The sequence below is a fragment of the Gallinula chloropus genome, assembly GCF_964237585.1.
Source record: "Gallinula chloropus genome assembly, chromosome: 25".
NCBI classification, from domain to species: Eukaryota; Metazoa; Chordata; class Aves; order Gruiformes; family Rallidae; genus Gallinula; species Gallinula chloropus.
The window spans coordinates 6544536-6565689 of record NC_140110.1 but is presented as its reverse complement, the minus strand read 5'-3'; the positions used below and the strand labels follow the sequence as shown (position 1 = coordinate 6565689).

Genomic DNA, 21154 nt, shown 5'->3' with positions numbered 1-21154 from the left:
GACCAATCTCTATTTAGTAGGTTTTATAGCTGTTAGGTTTATTTTCCTTTTAGTTTTTCTAAGCTATAACAACTTTTTCCCTATTCATCCCATTCCTAATGCAGTATTTGCCTGGCCTTGTGTGACCCAGATACTGTGTAATGATGATCTGTGCTCTCTTTGCACCTATTTTTGTGTGGAGAAGTGCACAATTATTTCTCCTTTTTTTTCTCCTGACATTTATAAAGAAACTTAGAGACACATTTTCATCAGCTGAAGCACTTGACTACTTGTCTGAAATGGCAGTGCTTTCCCACCATGACAGAATGGGAATTTCCAGGTAGTGTACCTATGGTACCAGAAGAAATACTCACCTTCCCCAGGCACAGACAGAGAAATCTGTCTGTGCCTGTGAGCACAGATGATGCCAGGAGAAGTGTTGGGAGTGCCAGGAGGCCAGTGAGAGAACTGCTGGGCTTGGGGAAGAGCAATGTTCTCTATGCAGGGTTGCATCTGAAGAGACTGCTTTTCCTGCCTGTCCAGATCTAAAGATCTAACTAAAATCCAAGTAATTGTAGATGTCTTGTTTTTTTCTAATAAAAATGAGTTGTAGAACCGTGCTTGTTATGACTTTGTGAATGTTAATGAGCCCCATGGTGTGTTTTCTTCTGAGTAACCTCAGTTACCAAGAAGAGAGTGAAGAAACCTCTGACGAAGTCCAAGTCAGGAGTAATGCCCAAAGTATCTTGAAGCACTAACAGGCCCCACTGGGAGCCATTCCTGACAAAGCCTCCCCAGGGGCTCCTTAGACCAGACAACTGGAGGCCATGAGGACAAACCCAGGCAAAGCACAGGCAGCTCTGATGCTGAGGACACCCTGGCTTGGTCTGATGAAGCAGAAATGCCAAGTGCTGACCCCCAGCACCTGGGCAGGGAGATCCTGACCCTCAGCTGTGTCTCAGGGCTCTTCCTTGGGATGTGGGGAGTGTGACCCCATGGAAGGACAGGGATGTGACACATGGAGGCCTCCCCTGGGGTGGGTGCAAGGGGAAAACAATGCTCTGTGGCCAAGAGGACAATGTGTCTCCTCTGAAGCCTCTGTGGCAGGGACATCAGCCACAGCCAAGGGGGCAAAGACCTCGTTACTATCAGGCCCTTTCAGCCTGGCTGGCACCCTTGGCCATCTGCACCACAGCCCATCCCACACTGCCCCACACCTGTGCCTGTTTCTCTGCAGGCTGCACACACCCAGCACCCTTCCCAACCTTGATCTCACCCCATGATGTCCCTGCCTGTTCTGATGTCTCTCCATCCTCACCCGCTGCTCCCACAAGCACAAACCCACCAGCTCATCCACACTTCCTCAAAGTGACATTTTACACCACAGCACTGCCCTCAGAGTGACATTTCTTTATCCTCACGTCCACTCTGACCTTCAAAGCTGCAGTTTCCGTGGATTTGATACCCTATGTGCTTTCCACACACCACAGACAGGGCTTCCCTTAGCCTCCCCTTCCCCAACCTATAGAAGCAATGGTCACTCAACCTCTCCACACAAGACCCCTAATTGTAACTTGGCAGACTTTTACTGCCCACACGAGTGTTCCTCCCCATTTCTCCAGACTGGGGAGCCCCACACTGGGACTGACTGCTCCAGAAGTGGCCTCACAAGTGCTGCATCCAGATGGACAAGAAGGGCCCTTGTCTGTGTGGCCACGCTCCTCCCAGTGCAGCCCAATGTGCTCATGGCCAGATCCCTGTTCAGCACCTCTGACTGCTATGGCATCCCCCAGAATGACCAAATTCTTCTTGTGCCCGGTTCTCCACCCATCATGTCTGAGCTGCCTTGATGTGGGGGTGTTGTGCTGGAACCTTTGGTCATGGTTTCATCCCAGCTGAGGGCCGGGTACCACACAGCTACTCTCTCTCTTCAACACGGTGTGGGGGGTGGATTATGGCCGGGATAAAGGGAGAAAAAAGGAAACCAAAACACCCAAAACATCGTGGGTTGGGATAAGAACAGTCTACTGGGCCAGCAGAGAGAGACCAACAACAACAACAGGACTTTGTAGCACAATATACAAACTGGGGCTGCACAGTGCAGTTTCTCACTGACCCGCACAGCTCAGGGGGAGCAGCTCAGAGCTGTCCTGAACCTGGACAGTCCCCAAAACTGCATGTCCTGGATCTGTACGATCCTCTCCCCTCCAGCCATCATCTGAGCATGACACAATTGAATGGAATACGCTCTTTGGCCAGTTTGGGTCACCTGGCTGTGTCCTGGCTGTGTCCCCACCCAGCTCCCTGGGTGCAACTCGTGTTCTCGGAAACAGGGCAGCATAAAAACCTGAAAAGTCCCTGACTGCTTGGACACAACTCGACCATCCCTGTGTTATCAGCACTGCTCTCATCTGAACTCCCAAACACGGCATTACACCCACTGCCAGAAAGAAAATCAACTCTATCCTGGCAGAAACCAACCCACCTTTGCAGACAACAAGTGCAACACAACAGTGGGCTCACTCTTGTAGTCATACAGTATGGATAATCCCTTGTGTCAGTTATGGTCAGCTGGGGCTGTTCTGTCCCCTTCCCAGCACTTGTGCACTCCCAGTTGACTCATTTCTGGGGCAAAATTAGTCCAAAGCCCTTGATGCTGTGCAAGCCCTGCTCAGCAAGGAACAAACACATTTAGTTAGACTTTTTTGCTTACAAATCCACCCCGCAAAACTCTGGGGGCTGCAAACATGAGAATTAATTCCAGCCCAGACAAAATATGGTCAGGAGGAGAAGATCTCTTCTGGTTGGAAACCTTCTGGATGTTTCTGGTCTGGAAATCCCAGCGTTTGTCAAGGTCAGTTTGAAGTGCAGCTCCACTTTGTTAACAGTGCACATGTGTGCATGCAGGTATCTCTCCAAATTGTGTTCTCTCTAACAAAATGACAGCACCTGGTGTTAAAGAACCTGGGACTCTATGGCTGGACGTTCAGCATGTTTGAAGGTCAATGAAGGTAGATGCTGGAAATGAAATCAGGGCTTTTTAGGACCATTCTCATGGCTAGGAATGCCCTGAGCTCCAAGCTTACCAGTGCTCCTAGTGCAGTGCCTGGGGAGGATTCAGTCCCCACACCTTTTGCTTTGGTGCTATTGTGTTACATGAAGAAGTTTTGAATGTGGATGCAGGTAGATCTGTAAATTGACATCAGGCCCTGTTAGTACTGTTCCCTGTCTGGGAATGCCCTGAGCCTCAAGGTTAATGGGGTCGCTCATGGGCTATCTGGGGGAGTTTCAGGCCAGGAACCTCTTTAATTCCTCACACCTTTGGTTGGGGAACTATTGCTCTACATTTAGAATATTTAAGGGTGACGCTGGTAGAGCTTGAAAATGACATCAGACTCTGTTGGGATTGTTCCCATGGCAAGGAATGCCCTGATCTCAAGGGTTACTGGGGCTACTCGCCTCTCACAGTGGAGGTTTCAGCCTATGAACATCTTTCATCCCTCAAATTTTATTTAGGAAGGATTTATTGCTGGAGCTTTAGCAGTTTTGAAGCTGGATGGTAGCAGAGCCTGGAAATGACATCAAGAACTCTTAGGACTCTTCTGGCATGCAAATCTCTGAGCCCCAAGGTTACTGGGGCTGCTAGTTGGCTACCTGGGCATGTTTCATTCCAAGGAACTTTTTTCAACCCTCTCACTTTTTCTTTGGGAGATATTGCTGGATGTTTAGCAGTTTCCAAGTTGCATGCTGGTAGCGCCTGGAAATGACATCAGGAACTGATACAACCATTCCCTTCGTTAGGACTGACCTGAGTCCAAGTATAACTGGAGCTGATAGTGGGCTACCTAGTGAGGTTTCAAGGCAGGACAATCTCTCAGCCCTTGATTTTCTTTTGGGGGATTTATTGCTGGATGTTTTGCAGTTTCAAACCTGGACATTGTTAGAGCCTGAAAACTGATGTCAAGCACTGCCAGGAAGATTCTGTTGTCTATGAAAGCCCTGAGCCCTAAGGGTACTGGGGCTGCTTGTGGATTATCTCAGGAGCTTTCAATCCAGGAACATATTTCATCCCTCAAAGCTTTTTTTAAGGATCTATTGCTGTTCGTTTAGCAGTTGGAAAGTGTATACTGGTAGAGCCCAAAAGTGACATCAGGCACTCTCAGGATTGCTCCCTTTCTAAGGAAAGCCCTGAGCCCCAAGGTTCCTGGTGCTGCTAGTGTGCTACCAGGGGAGGCTGTAGTCCAGACCCATCTTTCATCCCTCGCATGTTTTGTTTGGGAGATATTTCTGGACGTTTAGTGTGTTTGAAGATGGACACTGGTAGAGTCCTAAAATGGCATCAGGCAATTTTAGGACCGTTCCCTTGGTACTCATGTACAAGGGTCAGGTTATAATGCTCACTCCTGGAGGAGAAACAGACAGACGCTCTGTGGGCTGGGAGGAGGACAGTTTACTGACAAAATCACTGTGAAAAAATATTAACAGCACATCACAAACTACACTGACATCCAGTGATAACAGAGAGTACTTTACTGACCAAAGGATCACAAGGTGCTACACAATGCAAGGACCAACCAAACGCCACAGCCACACTCAGACTGCCCTTAAGGAACCCAGGAGTGCCCCTCCCCAACCAGCCCCTTTTATGGGGGGTGATGTCAGGTGGTGTGGAAAACAGCCTGGACACACTCAGCTCAGCTGTGCTAACTCAGGTCACCTCTGCTAATTTAGCTCACCTCTGCTGGCTGCTTGAGGAGGTGAACTCTTGCCTGGCCAGAAACAGGACAGCTGTGCATTTAATTTCCCCTGTCTGTCACATATTTCTACCTGTCCAAAGTCAATTGACCATTGTTCCAACAGTGGATCTGCACACCAGCGCTTCTGGTTGGTCTCTAGATTTCCCTTCCCCTTGGACCATTCAGACACCTCTCAACCATCCAGCTGCTGCTCTGAGTTTCAGGGAGTTAAACCCTTGCCTTTTTGGCAGTTGTCTGACTCATTCTGTCTTTAGCCAGCTCTTGAGTTGTGGTGATTTCACAGTCTCCTTCCTCACTAGAACATCTCTCACAGGGTTAAGCTTTGTGGAAGGTGAACCTCACTGGTGGCAGATTGCACTTGGCACAGAGTGAGGAGTGTTGAATTTAATGGTGAATCTTGTCAGGTTTCTTCTGTTGTTGGGAAAATAACTCCCTGTGTGCTGCCTGTGTGCAGCCAGTTCTCTAAGGAAAGCAGGGGAGCTGGTACAGAGGGGCTGTCATGCCCCACTGTGGAGTGCAGAGAGAGACCTGATGTAAGGACAAGGGATGCAAGTCCCAGCTGGCTGGTGAGAGTCATGGTGGGCTTGTGGAGATGTGCAGCAAGGGTGTCCCCACTGCCTCAAGGGACCCTTTTTCAGACCAGTCCAGACCTCCTTAGGAGGCACCCTGGATCAATCTCAGCCAGAGGTTGTCATCTCTCCTCTACAGTGAAAATAATAACCTACACCCTTAAAAAGAAATCAGTTTTACTCTGAGCTCCCTTTGAAACAGCTTCAATGGTCTGTACATCTCTTGAAGACTTGAAGATAATTACATGAGGAGACAGAGCTCGTTAGGGCTTGCTTGTTAGTTAAATGAACCCTGGGGTGCATTTGGTGCTGGGTCCTTGAAGCTCAGGTACTGAGAGGAGATGACACAAAAATATCCATGTCAAAAGCAGAAGCCAAAGTACCTGAAGTATTAATGAGTCCCGCTGAGAGCCATTGCTGGCTGAGCCTCCCCAGGGACTCGTTAGCACAGGTAATTGGAGGCCATGTTGGCTGGTAGGCAAAGGCAATGTACAAGCAGCTGAGATGCTGAGCAAGCCCTGGGTTGGTTTGATGAAGCAGAAAGGCCAAGCCCTGACCCCCAGCTCCAGGGAAGACAGGTCATATCTCTCAGGCATTATTCAGGCTCTTCCTGTGGCAGTGTGGGGTGTGTAATGCTGAGGGAAGAACAACAGGATGAGAGTTTCTCCTCATTGTTGGTCCAAAGCCCAGCTAGAAATTCATCTGTCCTCCATTTAAATGAAAGAAAGAGCAGGGAGACCCTCCATCCCCTATCAGATTCAGGAGGAAACATTGTGGAAAGATGAGGCCAAGGCTGAGGTGCTTAATGAAATCTTTGCCACTGTCTTTAGTAATAGGAGCAGTTGTACAGAGAGAATCCAATTCCCTGAGCTAGGAGACAGGGACAGGGAGCAGAATGACCCCACCTCAACCCAGGAGGAGATGGCCCTGCTGCACCACAGAGATGTGCACAGATCTGTGGGGCTGAAAGGGTGCTGAGATATCTGGCAAGGGGTGTTCACCAAGCCACTTTCCATCAGTCCTGGCTGACTGGATCAGTCAATGCAACCCCCAGTAAAAGAAGGGACAGAAGGATGGTCAGGGAAATTACAGGCCTGATAGTTTGACTTCAGTCCCAGAGAAGCTGATGGTGCAGATCATCCTGAGCAGCATTATCCAGTTCATGAAGAACCCCCAAGTGTTCGGGCCCAGTCAACTTGGGTTCATAAGGGCAGGTCCTGTTTGACCCACTGAATCTCCCTCTATGACAGGGTGACCTGCTTCTTGGAGAAGGGAAGGGCTCTGGATGTTGTCTACCTTGGCTTTAGCAAGGCCTTGGACACAGTTTTCCAGAACTTTCTCCTAGAGAAGCTCACTGCTTGTGGCTTGGAAACTGTGGTGGTTCAGCCCCAAGCAATGGCTGAGCACCACATGCTGCTCACTCGCTCCCACAGGAGAAACAGACAGAGCCTCCGTGGGCTGGCCTAAGGACAGTTTACAGACCAAATCACCATGAAAGGAGAACAGCCCACAGTGAGTTTCACTTATACCCAGTTATGACCCAGTCACTGCACAACATGATGAGCAATCCGATGACTCGGCTGCACTTGCACTGCCCTGAAGGCACCAGGAGTGCCCCGCCCCAACAAGCCCCTTTTGTGGGGGAGTGATGTCAAGTGGTGTGGCAAACAGCCTGGACTAACTCAGCTCTCCTGTGCTGCCTGCCTGGGGAGGTTAACTCTTCCCTGGCAAGATCCAGGATAGATGGGATAGGATTGGGATTGGGATGGGGATGGGATTGGCATGGTGTAGTCAAGGCACCCATCGATCAGGTGGCGTGTCAGTTTGCCAGGGTTGTTTGCCTGTGCAGCTGTAAAGTCACAGGCTGTAGGAGGTGATAACTGCCCTACGACCTGCCCAAATCCTTCCACAATCTCTGCCAGCCAGGGACTGGCTGCTGAGGGAGGAGGAAATGTTGGAGAGTCTATAACAATGATCATTAAACTTTTTCCCAGAGGAGCAGCCAGGAAGATGCCCAGGAAGAGGCAGAAGTGCAGGAGCTGCAGCTCCCCTGTGTCTGCAAAGGCCAGGAGGAGGAACTGGCTGATGGAGCTGCTGTTGGACATGTGGTGCCTCTGGGTATGGATGGTTCTAACTGTGATCATCTGGTGTCTTGTTATTTGGCCAAAGGAATTCCCCACCAGGCTCAAAAATGCTCCTCATCCCAGGCAGCATTGCTCTATTGGACCTTGAACCCACTCATGTCTCTTGGACCACCTCTGGCCCTTCAGGTGACAACAGGGGTTGGTGTCTGAGCAACTCTCTCCTGGCCTCCACCCTCAGTAATTCCCATGGGCACTGGGACCAGCAGCTCCCAGGCAGCCATGCTCCTTAACCTTTGCAGGGGGTCAGAGACCCCTGCCTGTCCCTGCCTGGGGGTCCTGTCTCATGGGGAGACAAGGAAAGGTGATTGTCCTGCCCAGCTCTGGTTTAATCAGGAGAAAGGACTCTGCTTGACAGAAGGATTTCTCCCCAGCCAAGGGAGGGAAAGTCAGTGAGAACTTCAGTTTCTTTCCAAGAAGGTTCCCTGGAGCTCCAGGGAGGAGCCCAGAGGGGACGGAGGGTATGATGTCTTCACCTGCTCCTCTGCTGTGAGCTGGGCTGGGCTCCTGGGATGGACAGAAGGAGCTCAGAAATATTGCAGCACTGCAGAGAGACAGCTGTGCCCAGGAGCAGCTCCTCTGCCAAGCACACAGGGCTGGGGACACTGCCTGTAGGCACCGAGGGGAGACCTGTGAGGCTGAGAGAGCTGATGGATGCTGAGAGCTCACTGGAGGAGAAATCTCTCCCTGGTATGTCTGTGGGTGCAGGGCAATGCAGGTTCTGTTCCTGGAGGGATCTCCTAAAGCTGGGACATGGGGCAGTGTGTGGGGTCTGTCAGGAGGACAGGTTCTCTCTAGGACCAGAAGGTGCTGCCTGGAAGGGATGCCCTTCTGCTCCATCAGAGGGACAGGGCAGGACAGCTGTCTTCTCCTGGGCATGGCTGAGAGGTGCCCAGGGCTGTCCTTGTGAGCAGGGTCCCTTTGTCCCGGGGTCTGTGTGCTGGGGCAGGGACTCTGCTGCTGCCAGGGTCAGCACTCAGCCTGGCTGGTGGGCTTTCCACAGCAATAGAGACAGCAGCTGTGGGTTGAAGGAGTGACCCAGAGAAGGGCAGCACAGGTTCCCTCTTCTGTAAGAAAATGCTGCCTGGGTCAGCTTTGCTCCCAGCTCCAGCTGATTCTTGAGACATTCCAAAGGGACTTTGAAAAAAAAAATCAAGGAAGCATTTTCCTGCAAGGCAGTGTCTGCTTTGACTGTTCCTCTCCTGTGGGCTGTGCTGTGGTAGATGAGAACTTATTTCTCCCCAAAGAATATGCAATGAAAACTCAATTCTTATTAAGACTTTGTAGATTCTCCTGAGCCCTGCACACACAGAGGTTCCCAGGGCAGTGCCCTGATGCCAGGAGGGGTCTGCAGAGCAGAGCTGAGCACAGGGCAGGTTGGATGAGGTCTGTGAGCACAGAGTAGGAGGTGACATGGGCAAAGAGAAGCAGCTGCAGGGACAGCTGCAGTTAGCAGAGACATTGGCAAGGAGGAAGAGTGAGCTGCTCCCAGCAATGCCCTGGCAGTAGGGATTTGGTACCTCCCTGACATCACCCACTGTGCTGATACTTTCCCACAGCAACCCCCTGGTTTCTGCCACCCAGCACAGACTCTGAGACAAGACTTCCACGTTTTCAGTCTGAGAAACCTGCGAGTACCTGTCTGTCTGTCCCTGTCCTTGCAGCCCTGGCTGGACTTTTTCTCACGGTTTCCCTTCCTGTCCTTGCTGCCTTTGTCCCACCATTACCAAAGCTCTGCTCTGCCCTCAGGTGAAACTGGAGTGACAGTGCTGAAAAGCTCATTGCTATCCACAGGGCATTTAGTCTGAGATCACACCATCCTTCTATTTACTGACTGCTGCCAGGCAGGACTGAGTTCTTGAGAGCCACAGCTGACCCTCCTCCCAGCAGTGGCACGCTGGAGCCAGCACAAAGCAGACCTCCCAAAAGGGACCTGCCAAATTCTTCCTGAATACAGGGAGTCAATCTGAGGGCATTCCCTAAGAATTAGAAGACGTTTTCCTAAAAGAAGAGTTCCATCACTTCTCACTGTGTCTTTTCCTCCTTGGACAGGTCTCCACACTTGATGGCAGCAGATGTCCAACAGCAGCAGCTCCATCAGCCAGTTCCTCCTCCTGCCTTTTGCAGACACACGGGAGCTGCAGCTCCTGCACTTCTGCCTCTTCCTGGGCGTCTACCTGGCTGCTCTCCTGGGCAATGGCCTCATCATCATCACCATAGCCTGTGACCACCACCTCCACACCCCCATGTACTTCTTCCTTCTCAACCTCTCTGTTACTGACCTTGGCTGCATCTCCACCACTGTTCCCAAATCCATGGCCAATTCCTTGTGGGACACCAGGGCCATTTCCTACACAGGATGTGTGGCTCAAATATTTTTCTTTGTATTTTTTATCTCCACAGAGTACTTTCTTCTCACTGTCATGGCCTATGACCACTACGTTGCCATCTGCCACCCCCTGCACTACGGGACCCTCCTGGGCAGCAGAGCTTGTGTCCACATGGCAGCAGCTGCCTGGGGCAGTGGGTTTCTCCATGCTGTGCTGCACACAGCCAATACATTTTCACTGCCCCTCTGCCATGGCAATGCCCTTGACCAGTTCTTCTGTGAAATCCCCCAGATCCTCAAGCTGGCATGCTCAGAGACGTACACAACGGAAACTGGAGTTATTGTGGTCAGTGCCTGTTTATATTTTGGCTGTTTTGTGTTCATCGTGGTGTCCTATGTGCAGATCTTCAGGGCTGTGCTGAGGATCCCCTCACAGCAGGGACGGCACAAAGCCTTTTCCACCTGCCTCCCTCATCTGGCTGTGGTTTCCTTGTTCCTCAGCACTGGTGTGTTTGCCTACCTGAAGCCCCCCTCCATCTCCTCCCTATTCCTGGACCTGGTAGTGTCTTTTCTTTACTCAGTGTTTCCACCAGCAGTGAACCCCCTCATCTACAGCATGAGGAACCAGGAGCTCAAGGATTCCATGTGGAAACTGAGGACTGGATGTTTCTAAGGAGCAATGAACTGCTCATCTTCGGCATATCACTGGCCATGGAACTCACATTAGGACCAGTCTGTATTATTTGTTTTTTTAGTTGTTGTTTTGTCTTCTTCATAGCACAGATAGATGTGTGCACTTCACTTTTCTCAGCACGTTTCCACCTCCACTTGCTCTTTGGTAATTCAGATGCTGCTCAGCTCTCCAGTGTCTGCTTTGAGCTTCAGAGAGTTGGAAAATATCCCATCTTTCCAATGTTTGTTTAAAAATTCTCTCAGAAGTTCAATGCGTTGATAAGTTACATTTCTATGTATCTGAACAAAAGTTGGTTTGGAGAGAATCTCCTCTGAAAGCTGACCCCCTTCATATGCTGCAGGATGAGCATCAGCCAGCAATGTGTCCTCATAGCTAAATAGGTCAATGCCATCCTGGGGTGTATTAGAAGAGTAGTAGGTCAAGAGAGGCCTTTCTCCCTCTTGCCCTGGTCAGACTGCATGTTGTGTCTAGTTCTGGGCTTCTCAGTTCAAGAAGGACAGAGAACTCCCTGAAAGGTTCCAGGGCAGGGCCAGCAAGATGGTTAAGGGAATGGAACACCTTCCTTATGAGGAAAGGCTGAGGGAGCTGGGCCTCTTTAGCTTGAAGAAGTGGAGACTCAAGGGTGACCTTATTCATGTTAAGAAATACGCAAAGGGTGAGAGTTGGGAGGATGGAGCCAGGCTCTTCTCAGTGATGGCCAGCGTAGGACAAGGGGCAATGGGTGCAAGCTGAAGCAGAGGAAATTCTCTGTGACTATAAAGAGAAACTATCTCACTGTGAGGGTGATGGAGCACTGGGACAGGCTGTCCAGAGAGGTTGGGGAGTCCCCTTCTCTGGAGACTTTCAAACCCACCTGGATGTGTTCCTGTGTGGTTTAGTGTAGGTGATCTTGCTCTGGCACAGAGGTTGGACTAGATGACCTTTTGAGGTCCATTCGAACTCCTAACCTTCTGTGACTCTATGATTTTGTGATTCCTACACAACGGAATGATCCTAAAAGCTCCTGTTCTCATTTTCAGGTTCAACCAGTGTCCACCTTAGGAAGTGCTAAATGTGCAGGTAGGGCTGCAAAGCAAAAGATTTGAGTGCTGAAAGCTATTCCTGGCCTGAAACCTATCTAGGAAGCCCACCAGCATGTAACCTTAGGGCTCAGGTCTTTCCTTTCCTAGGGAAGAGTCCTAACAGTGCCTGTGGACATTTACGGGCTCTCCCAGAATCCAACATTGACACGCTAAATGTAAAGCAGTAACCTCAAACGTAACGTGTGATGGTATAAAAGTCTTCTTGGCCTGAAAACTCCCCATGTAGCCCACTAGCAGCCACAGTAACCGTGGGGCACAGGGTTTTCATAGACAATGTAGTGGTATGAAATTTGCCTGATGTCTTTTTCCAGCTCTAACAGCGTCCACCTTTGAAAAAGTTACAAGTCCAGCTATAATTCCCAAAGAAAAGGTTTGAGGTGTGAAAGATGTTTCTGACCTTCAACATGCCTGGGTATCCCACTAGCAGCCCCAGTAACCCTGGGGCTCAAGGATTTCCTTAATAAGGGAACAGTCTTAAAACTACCTGACATCATTTCTGGCCATACCAGCGTCCACCTTTGAACCTGCTAAATGCCCAGCAATACATCCCAAACTAAAGGTGTGAGGGATGAAAGATGTTCATGGCCAAACATATCCCCAGGTATCGCACTAGCAGCCCCAGGAACATGGGGGTCAGGGCTTTTGTAGCCATGGGAGGAGATGTAACTTTGCCCAACATAATTTTCCAGCTTCAACAGTGTCCACCTTCAACACTGCTCAATGTCCAGCACCAGCTCCATGGCAAAAGGTGTGAGGGCGGAAAAAGGTTTCTGGCCTGAAACCTCCCCAGGTATCCCACTACCAGCCCCATTAACCTTGGGGCTCAGGGCATTCCTAGCCACAGGAACAGTCTTAAAATTTCATTTTTGGGCTCTGCCATCATCCACTCTCGAACATGTTGAACAACCAGCAGTAGAGTCCCAGGTTCTTTAGCACTTATTGCTGTCATTTTGTTATCTCTAGGGAAGCTTCTTGGAAAGAAACTGAAGTTCTCACTGACTTTCCCTCCCTTGGCTGGGGAGAAATCCTTGTGTCCAGCAGAGTCCTTTCTCCTGATCAAACCAGAGCTGGGCAGGACAATCACCTTTCCTTGTCTCCCCATGAGACAGGACCCCCAGGCAGGGACAGGCAGGGGTCTCTGACCCCCTGCAAAGGTTAAGGAGCATGGCTGCCTGAGAGCTGCTGGTCCCAGTGCCCATGGGAATTACTGAGGGTGGAGGCCAGGAGAGAGTTGCTCAGACACCAACCCCTATTGTCACCCGAAGGGCCAGAGGTGGTCCAAGAGACATGAGTGGGATCAAGGTCCAATGGAGCAATGGTGAAAGAGGGCAGTGCCTGGGAGCAGCATTTTTGAGCCTGGTGTGGAATTCCTTTGGCCAACTGACAAGACACAGTTACGACCATCCATGCCCAGAGGCACCACATCTCCAACAGTAGTTCCCATCCCCATCCCAATCCCATCCCATCTGTCCTGGATCTTGCCAGGGCAGAGTTAACCTCCCCAGGCAGGCAGCACAGGAGAGCTGAGTTAGCCCAGGCTGTTTGCCACACCACTTGACATCACTCCCCCAGAAAAGGGGCTTGTTGGGGAGGGGCACTCCTGGTGCCTCCAGGGAAGTGCTAGTGCAGCCAAGTCATTGGATTGCTCATCATGTTGTGCAGTGACTGGGTCATAACTGGGTATAAGTGAAATTCACTGTGGGCTGTTCTCCTTTCATGGTGATTTGGTCAGTAAACTGTCCTTAGGCCAGCCCACGGAGGCTCTGTCTGTTTCTCCTGTGGGAGTGAGTGAGCGGCATGTGCTCCTCAGCCACTGGTTGGAGCTGAACCACCACAGCCCTTTTTGGAGCCCAAGATCAGGCCTGAAGGTTTGTGATAATGGTAGAGGATGAGGTGAGGGGTGCTTTCTCCTCCCCTTTTCCCTTTAGGCTTTTTACAGCATCTGTTGAGAACGTTGACTATCCCTGGGATGTTCAGACCAGCATACGTGTCTTGCTCTCTCTCCTGAATGTCTGTCTGGACCTCTGTGTTACCAACAACTGTTCCAAGAATATTGCCAAGAGGTCTTCCCTGGGCTGAAGGGTCAGGGGTGGCATGGGGTGTGGGAGGGCATGAAAAAATACCTAGACAAGGAAAACAGATCCAGAGGCACTGTGGCTGCCCAGGCCTCAGACACCAACACCACAGCTGAGCCAGAAAGAACCCTTCCAACAGGCACTGGAGCTACCCGTGCCTCAGAGAGTGCAGCACCTCCAGTCTCCCCAACAAGCACCATGGGTGCTCAAACCTCAGAGGCCAACCCCAGAGCCGATCCAGTTAGCCAACCAGTACGCCTGTCAGTCACCTCTATCCAGAAGAAGAAATACATGGAGAAATCAGTCCTCATCGGGAGAGATGCTGATGAACTGGGACCATTGCAAGGCCCTGAAGAGGCAATACCAGAGGTTATAACCCGATCCTTGTCCTTGAGCTGAGAGACATGAGAAAAGACTTCAGCCGCCTTCCAGGGGAGCACATCATCACCTGGCTACTGCCATGCTGGGACAATGGGGCAGGCAGCAGGGAGAAGGCAGGGAGGCCAAGCAGCTGGGATCCCTGTCCAGAGAAGGAGGCAGTAACAAGGCAATTGGAAGGAAGGCTCAAGCTCTCAGCCTCTGGAGGTGACTTCTATCAAGTGTAAGGGCAGGGTACCAGTTCATTGAAGATGTTGTGTATTGGCCAGACCAGTGGATGACCATGGAGAGAGATATCCATTATCTGAGGGGATGAGCCATGTGAGAGATGATTTAGTGTGATCCTGATGATCTGCAGCTCTGTGCATACTGGGCATAGACTTCCTGCAGAGACGGCACTTTGAAGACCCAAAAGGGTACCAGTGGGCTTTTGGAATAGCTGCCTCAGAGACAGAAGAAACTGAACAAGTGTCTCTTCTGCCTGGACGGTCAGAAGACCCTTCTGTTGTGGGGCTGCTAAAGGTTGAAGAACAGTGAGTACCAATTGCTACCATGATGGTGGACAGGCAACAACACCACACCCAACAGAGACTCCCTGATTCCCATTCAGAAACTGATCATCAACTGGAGAGTCAGGGAGTGATTGGTAGAACCCGCTCATCCTTCAACAGTCTGATCGGGCCAGTGCAGAAGCCCAGTGCAGAGTGGAGGCTGACGCTGGACTATCGTGCCCTGAGTGCTCCCTCTGAGTGCTGCAGTGCCAGACATGCTGGAACTCCAGTATGAACTGGAGTCAAAAGCAGCCAAGTGCTACACTACAATTGACATCGTAAATGTGGTTTTCTTGACTCCTTTGGCAGCAGAATACAGGCCACAGTTTGCTTTCAGTTGGAAGAGAATCCAGGACACCTGGGATTGACTGCCCCAGGGCTGGAAACACAGCCCCACCATCTGCCATGGACTGATCCAGTCTGCATTAGAGCTGGATGAAGCCCCAGAGCACCTACAGTATATTGATGATGTCATGGCATGGGACAGCACACCTGAGGAATTTTTTGAGAAAGAGAAGAAAATAATCTGAATTCTGTTAAAGCTGGTTTTGCCATCAGACAGAGTAAGGGCAAGGGACCTCCTTAAGGAATCCACTTATTAGGAATAAAATAGCAGGATGGGTGTCATCAGATCCCATTGGATGTTATCAATATAATAGCAGCTATGTCTCCACCCACCCACAAAAAGGAGACACAAGCTTTCCTAGGCACTGTGGGGTTCTGGAGAATGCATATCCCAAACCACAGTCTAATTCTCTGCCCTTTCTACCGTGTAACCTGGTAAGAGAACGATTTCCAATGGGTCCCTGAGCAGTGAGAAGCCTTTGAAGAGATCAAACAGGAGATAGTCTGTGTAGTAGCCCTTGGGCCAGTCCAGACTGGGCCAGATGTAAAAATGTGTTCTACAGGTCAGCCTGGGAGCATGGTCCTACCTGGAGACTCTGGCAGAAAGCACCAGGCGAGGCTCAAGGTCAGTCTCTCTGGTTTTGGAGTCGGGGTTACAGAGGATCCAGACACTCTAACAGAAAAGGAAATACTGGCCATCTATGAAGGGGTTCGAGCTGCTTCAGAAGTGATTGGGACTGAAGCCCAGCTCCTCCTGGCATCCCGACTGCTGGTGCTGGGCGGGATGTTCAAAGGGAAGGCCCCTCCTACACACCATGCCACTCATGCTATGTGGAGCAAGTGGGTCACATTTATCACACAGTGGGCTGGAATAGGAAACCCCAATTGCACAGAAATCCTGGAAGTGATCACAGACTGGCCAGAGGGCAAAGATTGTGGAATATCGCCAGAGAAGCAGGTGACGTGCTGAATAGTGCACAGTGTGTAGTGAACGTCCAGAAAATGAGAAAAAATATGCCCTGTTCACCAATGGGTCCTGTGGCATAGCTGGCAAACATCAGAGGTAGAAGGCTGCTGTATAGAGTCCTACACAAATTGCAGAAGCTGTCTATGGAGAAGGCAAATCCAGCCAGTTTGCAGAGGTGAAGGCCATCCAGTTGGCTTTAGAAAATGCCAAAGGAGAAAAAAGGCCAAATATTACATATTTCTCTATACTATTTCCTGGATGGTGGTCCATGGCAGATGGTCTAAATAATAAATGCCATTATGAACCTCCCCAGTACTGTGAAAATGTAAGATCTGGGCATGATTTAGATGGTGTGGAAACAGGGGTGGATAATGTCCTTCTAAAGGCCAGGCCAGAGCTCACCTCCCTAAGCAGGCTGCACAGCTGAGCTGAGTTCGCCTGGGCTGTTTTCCATACCACCTGACATCACATCACCTTCAAAGGGGCTGGTTGGTGAGGGGTGGTCATGGCATGGTGCAGCACTCTGTTATTGTTGGGTCTGTAAGGTACTCTCTGTGCTATCACTGGGTGTCAGTGCAGTTTGGGGCTGTTATTGTTCCCCTTTTATGGTGCTTTTGGAAGTAAACCGTCCTTATCGCAATCCACAGAGGCTCTGTCTGTTTCCCCTCTGTGAGTGAGCGAGCAGCATGTGGGGCTCAGGCATTGTTTGGGACAGAACCACCACAGATTCCAAGCCACAAGCAGTGAGCTTCTCTAGGAGAAGGTGTTGGTAATCTGTGTCCAAGGCCTTGCTAAAGTCAAGGTAGACAACATCCAGAGCCCTGCCCTTGTCCAAGAAGCAGGTCACCCTGTCATAGAGGGAGATTCAGTGGGTCAAACAGGACCTGCCCTTATGAACCCAAGCTGGCTGGGCCTGATCACCTGGGGGTTCTTCATGAACTGGATAATGGTGCTCAGGATGATCTGCTCCACCAGCTTCTCTGGGACTGAAGTCAAACTATCAGACCTGTAATGTCCCTGATCATCCTTCTGTCCCTTCTTATATAGGGGGTTATGTTGACTGATTTCCCGGCAGCCAGGACTGATGGAAAGTGGCTTGGTGAACCCACCTTGCCAGATATTTCAGCACCCTTGGCTGCATCCCATTCAGCCCCACAGATCTGTGCACACCTCTGTGGTGCAGCAGTACCATCTCCTCCTGGATTGAGGTGGGGTCATTCTGCTCCCTGTCCCTGTCCCTGATACTCTTAGCCCTCCTGGCTGCCTGGGCACACTGCTGGCTCGTGTTTAACTTGCTGTCGACCAAGACCCCCAAATCCCTCCAGCGTCTGACCCCCCAGTCTGTATGCGCAGCCAGGGCTGCCCCTTCCCAGGTGCAGGATCTGGTGCTTCCTCTTGTTAAACTTCATGGTGTTGGTGACTGCCCAGCTCTCTGATCTGTCCAGATATCTGCAAGGCTTTTCCACCCTCAACAGAGTCAACAACTCCTCCCAATTTGTTGTGATATGCAAATTTACTCAAGACCAGTCCAGTTATCTGGTCATTTGTAAAAACATTAAAAAGAATCTCAGAATCACAAGGTTCGAAAAGACCTTTAAGATCAAGTCCAACTGTTCCTGTCCTAGGCTAAACCATATCCCTAAGTACATCATCTGCCCTTTTTTTAATCACATCCAGGGATGGTGAGTCTACCCCCTCCCTGGGTAGTCTGTTCCAGGCCCTGACAACTCTTCAGCAAGAAATATCTTCCTAACATCTCATCTGACCCTGCCCTGGCACAACATGAGGCTGTTTCCCCTTATCCTGTCACCTCACTGAAGAGACCATCTCTCTACACCCTCCTTTCGGGTAGTTGTAGGCAGTGATAAGGTCTCCCCTCAGCCGCCTCTTCCTCATGCTAAACACCCCCAGCTCCCTCAGCTGCTCCTCATAGGATTTGCCCTCCAGCCCCTTTCCCAGCCTGGTTGCCCTGCTCTGGACATGCTCCAGGACCTCAGTGTCCTTATGATGGTGTTGAGCCCAGAACTGCACACAGCACTCGAGGTGCAGCCTCATCAATGCCCAGTACAGGGGCACAATCACCTCCCCAGACCTACTGGCCACACTATTTCTGATACAGCCCAGGATGCCATTGGCCTTCCTGGTCATCTGGTCACACTGCTGGCTCATATTCATCCTGCAATCAACCAACACCGCCAGGTCCTTCTCTGCCTGACAGCTCTCCAGCCAGTCTCCCCCAGCCTGTAGCGCTGCAGGGGGTTGTTCTGTCCCATGTGCAGCACTCTACACTTGGCCATGTTAAACCTCATCCCATTGGTCTCAGCCCATCGTTCCAGTCTGTCCAGATCCCTCTGAAGAGCCTCCCTACCCTCAGGCAGATCAACATTTCCTCCCAGCTTAGTGTCCTCTGCAAACTTACTGAGGGAGCATTCAATCTCTTCATCAATGCCAAAGAACTTGGGACTCTATGGCTGCTCGTTCAACATGTTCAGTGTTGGGCTATAGTAGAGGTGGAAAATGACATCTGGCATTATAAGGACCAATCCCTTGGCTGGGAACTCCCTGAGCCACAAGGTTACTGGGGCTGCTCGTCATCTACCCGGGGAGGTTTCTCTGGCATGGTTTATTTTTGGGATGGCTCTGACTTGTAAGGCTGGAACTGTGTGGTGCAGTGGGAAATTGCATTGTGCATCACCAATTTTGTGTATTTTGCTACAAAGTCCTATTGTTGTTCTTTATACTCTCTGATATCCCAGCAAACTGTCCTTATCCCAAGCTCTGAGGTTTGGGTTTCTTTTCTATAATTTTTGTTCCCTTCCCCTGCCCACAGTCTCAGCCCACATCCTCTTAGAGAGTGAGCAGCTGTGTGGTGCTCGACTCCCAGCTGGGGTGAAACTATGACAAAAGGTTCCAGCACAACAACAAATCCGCAGCTTTGGAGGTGAGAGGCTGAGAGAGACGGGCTTCAAAGCCTGGGGAATGGGAGGTTGAAGATAGCCCTGTTGGTGCTTCATGGACAGAACATTAGGAAGGAAGTCCATGTCAAACTGTGGCTTTGAAGGTCAGAATGGACGTGAGGATAAAGAAATGTTATTCTGAGGGTAGTGATGTGGTGCTAACAGTAACTTGGAGTAAGTGTGGATGAGCTGGTGGCTTTGTGTTTGTGGGAATACCTGGCGAGGACGGAGAGACAACTATACAGGCAGGGACATCCTGGGGTGAGCTAAAGGTGGGGAAGGGCATTGGGTGAGTTACATGCACATCGATATGCAGAAGATGATCAGTTTATTCCTGCTTAGAAACATCCAGTCGTCAGTTTCCACATGGCATCCTTGAGCTCCTGGTTCCTCATGCTGTAGATTAAGGGATTCAGTGCTTGTGGAACTACTGCATAAAGAAATGACACTACCAGGTCCAAAATTCGGGAGGAGATGTAAGGGGGCTTCAGGTAGGCAATCATGCCAGTGCTGACAAACAGGGACACCATGGCCAGGTGAGGGAGGCACATGGAAAAGGCTTTGTGCCGTCCCTGCTGCGAGGGGATCCTCAGCACAGCCCTGAAGATCTGCACATAGGACACCACAATGAACACAAAACACAACAAAACTAAACAGACACTGACCACAATGACTCCAGTTTCCCTGAGGTAGGCATCTGAGCAGGAGAGCTTGAGGATCTGGGGGATTTCGCAGAAGAACTGGCCAACACCATTGCCATGGCAGAGGGGCAGTGAAAATGTACTGACTGTATGCAGCACAGAATAGAGAACCCCACTGCCCCAGGCAGCTGCTGCCATATGGACACAAGCTCTGCTCCCCAGGAGGTTCCCATAGTGCAGAGGGTAGCAGATGGCAACGTAGCGGTCATAGGCCATGACAGTGAGAAGAAAGTATTCTGCTGAGAGGAAAAAGAAAAAGAAAAAGAGTTGAGCCACACATCCTGTGTAGGAAATGGCCCTGGAGTCCCACAAGGAATTGGCCATGGACTTTGGGATTGTGGCTGAGATGCAGCCAAGGTCAGTAAGAGAGAGGCTGAGGAGGAAGAAGTACATGGGTGTGTGGAGGTGGTAATCACAGGCTATGGTGATGATGATGAGGCCATTGCCCAGGAGAGCAGCCAGGTAGATGCCCAGGAAGAGGCAGAAGTGCAGGAGCTGCAGCTCCCGTGTGTCTGCAAAGGGCAGGAGGAGGAACTGGCTGATGGAGCTGCTGCTGTTGGACATCTGCTGCTGTCAAGTGTGGAGACCTGTCCAAGGAGGAAAATGGATTGAGAGTTAGGAACATCTCTTTCACTCTTACAGAATATCCTCAGATCGACTGTCTGTATCTCAGACTAAATTCCCTGTGGATAGGAATGAGCTTTTCAGCACTGTCACTCCAATCTGACCCGAGGGAAGAGCAGAGCTTTGGAGCTTTGGTTTTCTCCTGTTTATACCTGAGGAGTGTTTCTTCTGTCAGATCTCCCTGACATTGCTGCTGCAGTGCCAGTGAAACCTTCCCCTGATTGCAGAGTGGGGGGAGCTTCTCTGTCCAACAGCCCTGGTCTCAGCTGCCCTGTGCTGGGCATTCTGTGTAAACACCCTGCTGTTCCCCTAAAATAAACTGTACCCCACAGATTGCTGATGAATCCGGTCTCCCAGGGCAGGGCAACAAAGCCCTCCTGAGGTTGCATCCTACCCAAGGAGGATCTCAGCTGCCCGCTCACAGCCAGGGACACACAGGCCTCATTGCAGCTGCCCACACACGGGTGATGAGTGGCATTGCCATGGCCTCTGTGCCGAGATGTCTCCTGCATGGGGCTTCTCTCTGGGGCACCAGAGTCCCTAGGAGAGCGGTGCTGTTGTGGGAGGCAGCCTGCAGCCCAGCAGGAACCCCCAGGAAGTCCTCAGTCCTACAGATGAGGGTGCTGAAGTCAGGGTCATCTCAGTGCCAGCCCCACCAATAGACATGCCCAGAGCCCCAGGTAACGGTGGCACAAAGGCAGGAAGGACAGGAGAGGAAACAGCAAGAAATGCTGCAGCCAAAGCAGGAAGGACAGGGACAGACAGACAGGCACTCAGGGGTTTCTCCCCACTGGGATTTGGGCTGCCAAGGAAAAGACAGCCTGAAACCCTGGAACTCTGAGTGCAGAGTCGTGCTGGGGGGCAGAAACCAGGGGGTTGCTGTGGGACAGTGTCTGCACCATGGAGAATGTCAGCAATGTACCAAAATCCCCACTGCCAGGGCATTTCTGGGAGCAGCTCCTTCTCCCTCGCTGACAATGTCTCTGCTGCCTGGAGCTGTCCCTG

At 50.8% G+C, this 21154-nt stretch overlaps 1 pseudogene across 1 annotated transcript in view; it reads left to right on the top strand.

Annotated features, from left to right (window-relative positions):
- The first annotated feature begins 9521 nt into the window (after positions 1–9521).
- Positions 9522–21154, top strand: part of LOC311200975 (olfactory receptor 14A16-like) — a 35052-nt pseudogene continuing 23419 nt past the window's right edge. Inside the window, exon 1 of the transcript in view lies at positions 9522–9850. The product of the transcript in view is annotated as an olfactory receptor 14A16-like (transcript). The remainder of the gene's footprint in view (positions 9851–21154) is intronic.